The sequence below is a fragment of the Phaethon lepturus genome, unplaced genomic scaffold (assembly GCF_000687285.1).
Source record: "Phaethon lepturus isolate BGI_N335 unplaced genomic scaffold, ASM68728v1 scaffold15477, whole genome shotgun sequence".
Taxonomy (NCBI): domain Eukaryota; kingdom Metazoa; phylum Chordata; class Aves; order Phaethontiformes; family Phaethontidae; genus Phaethon; species Phaethon lepturus.
In genome coordinates this window covers 52895-60132 of record NW_010552683.1, presented here as the reverse complement: position 1 = coordinate 60132, position 7238 = coordinate 52895, and positions in this window count along the sequence as shown.

Sequence of the window (7238 nt, the reverse complement as noted above, 5' to 3'; positions counted from 1 at the left end):
GGGGGGGGGGGGGGGGTTGTGTGTAAACAAGTTTGTGTTTTTAAGTGAGTGTACTCTTTATCCCAACAGTCGTACAGTGTTGAGCAGCAGCATCTGGTCTAGACACTATTGAAAGTCGAACTGCTAAGGTAGCCGATCTTTTCCAAGGGCTAAAGATGTTAAGTACATGCGAGGGACAGAAAAATTTTTTATGGATTTCATGCACTAGGCCACATGTGGAATAATTAGTCATGTTTTGGGTATTGTGCTTTTGAAAGTGAGTTTTCTAATGAAACTTTTTGTGCTGTGTGTTAAAGCATTATGTTCTCCATGTGCCGGAGCGCTCAACTCCCTTTGCCATAACAGTCTAGTGTGACACAGATACTATCTATAAGGGAAGATGTTGCTTTTCATTGGCAGTTCTTTCTAATGATCTTGATGTCTGTGAAAAGCTGTGTCATAATTTTTAGGTTTTTCCAGACTTAAAATACTACAAAATTCTTGAAGACATATGGCGAATTGTGTAGAGTTTTCTTTGAGCTTTCCTGATATATCCCTTCTTGTCATGTCAGTCTAGCCTATATCCCAGCTTGACAAGATACAGGAAGCAAAGTGTTCCTTCTTTTAACTTCTCTGTGAATTTTGGGGTGTGGCTTATCTTTGTGGTTTTGGTGATGCTATAGATATTCAAAGCAAATTCATGTTGACGATATTCTAGAAATACAACAGTAATATCCGCTTTCTCCTAACAACTGGTTGGATGTTGTGTTCCACAGCGTGGATGTTCCAACAGCTCTCGGGGAAACAGATTCTCAAAAGATTCAAATAGATACTGCAAAGGATTACTCCAGCCAGCAAATTATTTTGACGGGATAAGTTTACTGTCCTTCAGGAAACTGCACGGAATGATCAAGATTCTTAGGCTAGAGAGATCATACTTGTGTAGCCCAGTGATTAGGAATTTGCGGGACAAAGAAAATGCTAGATTCTGGTTCCTGCTCTTGGGTTTTGCAACACCAGCTGTTGGGTAAAATAAAAGGCTGCAATTCATGAAGAAATAAAACTTCTGATTTCCAGGGACAGGTTTACACATTTCTAATAGGCTCTTGTGCCTTCAGAGTGGCCTGTCTATTTGTTTGTACCTAAAATACCTAGAAATAAAACATAACCAAACTATATCTAGAGATAATTGATTCCTGGATGTGAGTCTAATGCTGCTTTTCAAGAACTTCTGCTAATCTTGAACCACATGGCAAGGCAATGGGGGAAAATTTAGTGTGCCCTGAATAGCAGTGAAGGGAGGATGGCTTTGCTAAGGCAATACAGCTCAATTTCCCTCAAGAGGGCATTATTCAAAATTTTCTTGTTTGGTGGTTTGTGGTTTTTGTTTGGGGTTTTTTTGTTGTTTGTTAGTACTTCTGTCTAAATGCCTAGAGCCCTCTGCCAAGACCTAAATCAAACAGAACTGTAAAACTCCTTTATTTTGAGATACTGGTGTGAAATAAGGAATTGTAGATGGACAGCTATCATGAAGCTGATAGAAGAGAATAGCCAGGCTAGACTTGTTGGAATGAGACGTTTGCAGCCTTTCCTGTGGTCTACCTGTGAGAATAATTGAATGTCAGTAGCTGCTATACACTGTTTAAATATGTGTTTGAATTTTTTTTTTGCATGTAGTTCAGTATTTCATATACTACATAAAGCTTGTAGCAAATTTGCATTGTACTGCTTGGGCTGCAAGACTTTCTTGGTCTCACTTATTTCAAAGGTGTTTAGTTACTAACAACATTCTGTAAGCAATGAAGAAGCTGGTCCTTGAAAATAACAGCCTTATTACAGATTTTTGAAAAGGTTATTCTCAGTTCTGTATGCTCTTCCCTTAGACAGGCATAAATGATCCTCTCGGTATTAGCATCTCACTCGAATGCATGTGAATCTCAGATTCCTTGGCAGCTCTTGTTTCCCACCAATATATGCTTACATGGTAAATGAGAGTGCTTTTTTTTTTTTAGGACTAGGGGAAAAGCATTCCAAGAGGTTGAGGAGGGCTCTGATCTAATGTGTGTGTTTCAGTATTGCCTTAGGGAATTCCAGTCTTCTCTCCTTTGTGCTGCCCCTTCCACTTGCTAGTGCGACGTTGGTTGGCTGTACTCCAGGGTTTTTCTGCTCTTCAAGGCTGAGCACCATACCTTGACCTGGTTTCTAGCCTAGCTGTGTGTATACTGCCTGTAGTGTCTGGGTCAAATGATATTTTTGAGGAGTTTTTAAAACAAATAAAACCCACAAAAAGCCCACATTGGTAACAGTGGTGTTCATGATTACAACCTATACCAGTAATCCAACACGTGGATTATTTCAGGGTAAAATCTTTATTAGTACAGAAATGCATGCATGAGTATATTTGCAGCTAGATATTAAGTTTAGAGAGTAATATGGATGTGGTGGGTTTGATGCTGGCTGGATGCCAGGTGCCCACCAAAGCAGCTCTCACTCCCCTTCTCAACTGGGCAAGGGGGAGAAAGTATAAGGAGAAGCTTGTGGGTTGAGATAAGGACAGGGAGAGATCTCTCACCAGTTAACATCGTGGGCAAAACAGACTTGACTTGGGGAAAATTAAATTAATTTCTTACCAATCAAATCAGAGTAGGTTAATGAGAAATAAAACCAAATCTTAAAACTCCTTCCCCTCGCCTCTCCCTTCTTCCCAGGCTCAGCTTCGCTCCTGATTTCTCTACTTCCTTCCCCTGAGCGGTGCAGGGGGACAGGGAATGGGGGTTGTGGTCAGTTCATCACACGCTGTCTCTGCCGCTCCTTCCTCCTCAGCGTGAGGACTAACAGAATCATTAAGGTTGGAATAGACCTTTAAGATCAAGTCCAACCATCAAGCCAACCAGGCCCAGTAAACCATGTCCTGAAGTGCCACATCCACAAGTTTTTTAAATACTTCCAGTGATGGCGACTCCACCACCTCCTCCCTGGGCAGTTCCAATGTTTGACCACTCTCTCTGTAAAGAAATTTTTCCTAATATCTAGTCTAAACGTCCCCTGGCACAACTTGAGGCCATTTCCTCTCATTCTGTCGCTAAACTCCTCACATTCTTTTCCTGCTCCAGTGTGGGGTTCCTCCCGTGGGAGACAGTCCTCCACAAATGTGCTATCTTGTGTATTGCTGAATTGAAAAATACTTCATTTTTCTTATAGATGTGTCTGCTAGATTTTTAAGCTGAAAGCTTGAAGGGAAGCAGGAATCTTCTCCAGTGGTCTCATGAGTTGATCTCTATTATTCGCTCAGTCTGGGAAACCTCCGTATCAACCTTTATGCTTACCACTGGCTGTACTTCCCCTGTTGACCTTAGACTTCACCATGCTGTGGTGCGCCTGTTCTTGGGTGGATCAAGGATGAGAGTGTTTGGATGATGTGAAGCAGCATCAAGGTCCGATAATTCATGTGTGCTATTAATGTGTTTTTATACTGTATCTGTATTCTAAGCATCTAGTGCATACTGACAAGTCCTTGTTCTGAATTTCTGCAGCTAATATCTGCAAGACCTCTTCTTTCTTTTCTGAAGATGCCAGGCCTTTTCTCTTCAGAAGAAATTTAGCTCTCATAGTTATATGTAGATTATATGCTGCCTATTCCTTCTGTATAATAAAAAAATTATTATAGCTATATAATGATCCAGAATATCCTTTTAAGCAGTAACCACTTTCCCTCTGATGCTAACAATTGTCAGATCTTTTACTCTAACATGGGCTTGTTTAGTATCTGACTTGTTCATAATCCTTTCATTGGGCCACATGTGGGTGTCCTCCATGTGTGGAAGGCCACGTGTGTACTGCTCCTGGTGATCCTTGGGAAACCAGGGCGGGATGTAGCCCTGATCTGAGCATGCTAACCTATGTGAGGGATAGGTTAGTGTGATAGAACGTTTACTTCATCTTTGTGTAAATATCTTGTAAACTTGGCTCTGCTTGTTTCCTTGAGTAACCAGGTAACTTTGATGCCAGTTCAGATTGATATGTAGCAGAGCCCAGGCACTTGCTTTGTGCTCTGATTTAACGTGGTCTGGGTCGTACTAGAGCTTTTCTGTAGGGAACCTGCATAGATCAGGCAGTAGCTTAGATCACCCAGAAGGTCAGTGTGAATATAAGTTACCACTTAGAAAGTCACTTTCCAGGAGCAGGAAGTTTAAGATGGATTGTCCATCAGTTTGTCCGTAGCCTGTCCCCAAACCTCCTTCCTTAGAGCTGAACAGTTTTAGCATAGAATTAAAAAAAGAACAAAGTGTGCATGGGGGAAGTAGGTAGAGGAGAGGCCATGGAGCTTGTCAGCAGAGCTGTCGTATGCAGCTGCTGTACTGGTGGGAGAGTGCTGTACATTAACACTGAGATGAAAAGACCTCCTCTTACAAGCTCAGACATATGAACATCCAGAATAGATGTGCGGACAGCACAGCTTGAACTTCCTGTTATTTGTGAGCACTCTTCCTTTGCACAGACTCCATGCCATAAACTATTAAAAAGGAAGGTAAGTGTCTCCTGCCCACAAGGCTATGTTGTCTCAGAGGGAGGGCAGGGCTTTGTTCCCGTTTTTTAAAGAATTTAAACCAACTTTGGTGCCTTTGCAAGTAGAAAAAGTAGTAATGTGTAAGATGGGAAATGGGTGGGCAACTTAGATTACGGCTTGGCATAGCATGTGGACATGAACAAAACCTTGAGAGGCTATGTGATACCTCTTCCCCTGCTCATATGTCTTGCTGCTGGTTGCCTCGTGAAGGAAGGAAGCCTCTTTTTCACTCCCCTGTTTTGACTTTACTCCACAGTCTTGCTGGAAAGATGATCTTCAGAACTCTTGTCTCTAAGCCCTCTTTCTGCTAGGCTTTGGGCGAAGTGAGTAGGGCTGGGTTAGGTGAGGAAGTTTTGTGTTTTTCAACAGTTTGAGAGACGTGTCTGCTTTGGTGGTAGGATGAGCTGGAAGAGACGATGTAGGTGTGTTTGCCCACTTGGTGGGGCTGTTGGCACAGGTAGTGGTGGTGAATTCACGTTGTGTTTCTGCCATAGCTTTGACGAAGCCAAAGGAAACTTGCTGAATCTCTGGTCCTGGAATAACAACTTTGCAGCTTGACATTCATATATTCTAGGACTAGCCAGGACCAGGTAAACTAAAAGTTAAAGCTTTATTTTTTTATATATAAAGACTTCAGACAACTGATAGTCAGTCTTGCATGAAGACCATCCAAACAACTGCAAAAAGTCTCTGTGTCCTTCTTGGTGTTGTCTTCTGACTGGAGGATATGAAGGGTGTTTTGAGGTCACCAGTACCCCTGAAATCATGTTGCATTATACAGCAGTGGGACTCAGCTTTGAAGTGCCCTTTTACCTCCAGAAAAACTTGCTCAGGCACTGAAGCAACCTTTAGCTGGTGCAGAGTCTCCAAAGCTTACCGAAAGATGTTTCTGTCTAAGGATAAAACCCTTTATGCTCTACGAGTTAGTCTGTTATGAAGTAACAGTTTGTCTGGAGAAAGGAAATAATAGAGCCTGCACTCGGTAGTCACTTCCCTATAGTTGGTACAGGTGATAACTCCAGGAGTGAGTGTGAAAGGCTCATATACACGGAGCTGTGTTTTGATGTTGAGGTGAAGTGTGTGTAAACTATGAGGTTGTGAGGTATAGAAAAAACAAATGGAATCTGGCAGATAAATGCTCCTGTGTGTTGAAGTCTTGTATCTGGAGGGACATTTTCCTTTTGGAAAGATTCTCTTGATGTTTCCGTCAGACTTGTTAAGGGTAATCCTTCTTATTATAATAGAGTAAAATAAATGGCTAGAGATACCTGTGAATAAAAACAAGGAAAACTTTGAGCTGAATGTCCAGATTCTCTTTGCCTGTAAAATTCCTCATTTTCCAAAGCTAAGAAGGGAACATTCCATTTCTTGAGACCTTCTAAATGGGGACAACTATATGTGACATGATGAAACTCCATGGTATTTTACACTTAGTTGGTATCTCTTCTGTGTCATTCAAGGGACTCTCTTAATTTGTGGTATTTTAGAGCTAACATTTCTATGGAAAAGCTTGCAGAATATTGATTATGGTGGACTTTCTTGATGCCAGTGGATGTAAGAAAATAAACGGTAGGTATGTAGTAGCACTGCTGCAATTACACTCCTGTTTCTTCAACCCCAGGAAGGGTTGGGTGCTCTCTGGCTGTTCTGCAGTCCATTGCCTGATGACAGTAGGGTGACTCCAGAGTGGCAAAACCCAGTAGCAGTTCTTAAAAACTGCAGTGATGTCTTGCATGGTAGAGACCAAGTTTTTATTTTGTGTGCTTACATGACTTCAGGGGGATTGGGTCAGGCTTGTTTCTCTCATTCTTTATCACTGTGTGTCACTTTTTTGCTTTTGTAGTGCAAATGGGCCAGAACTGGGTTTGGCTCTTGCTGTGCTGTGTATTGTATAACAGTCCCTGATGGTCTTTGCCCTACAGTGCTGCCAATCTAAAAGAGACTGTGTGACAGGTATGGTGGAATGACCCTTCCAGGGTGTCAGCAGTGTCACTGCCTGTGTGTGATTCTTTGCCAGTTGGTAGTAGTTTTGCTAGATTCTCATCTGGCATCCTCAGCGTGTACATGTATAGTCACTGGTGAGGCCTGGGCTGTCTAACATGGAAGAATCCACAGGACCTTGCTTTGTTCCTTGCTATGTTCCAGGCTTTGATGTGGCTGTCTGACCTTACTGCAAAGACAAAGTCCATTTCTAGGGTTTTAGGTTGCTTTTTGGGTTTGGTCTCATTTTCCGGCAAGGAAAGTTTGCGGGCAGAGCTGTTGCAATTTGGGAGTAAACACCTGCAATGCCTAGAGCGAGACAGGTCCTTCAAGTACGAAATCACAACCACTAGAGGTGCATATCCCTGACTCTGGGAGAAGGGAGGTTGTAGATGTGGCTTCTCCCTGAATGAAGCCAAAGAAGGCTCAGTTTTATTACTATGACGCTTTTCTCCCTTTTCCCTCAAGCTGAAAGAGCGCAACGTGCCTAGGAGCTGAGATTCCTAATGGGTAGCAAATTATACAGTACTTTTTGCAAAAGAAGATTTTTGGAGGTGATGGCAGTGATATTGTGAAAGGCTATGTACCAAAAAATATACTCGCGAAGAGAAGTGGACCTTAGAAAAAAAATAAATTGTTTTTGCAAGCTGTAAGCCGTACTGGAGGGGACTGGGAGAGGCCAGTGTTTGTAGAAAATGAACAAACAAAAGGA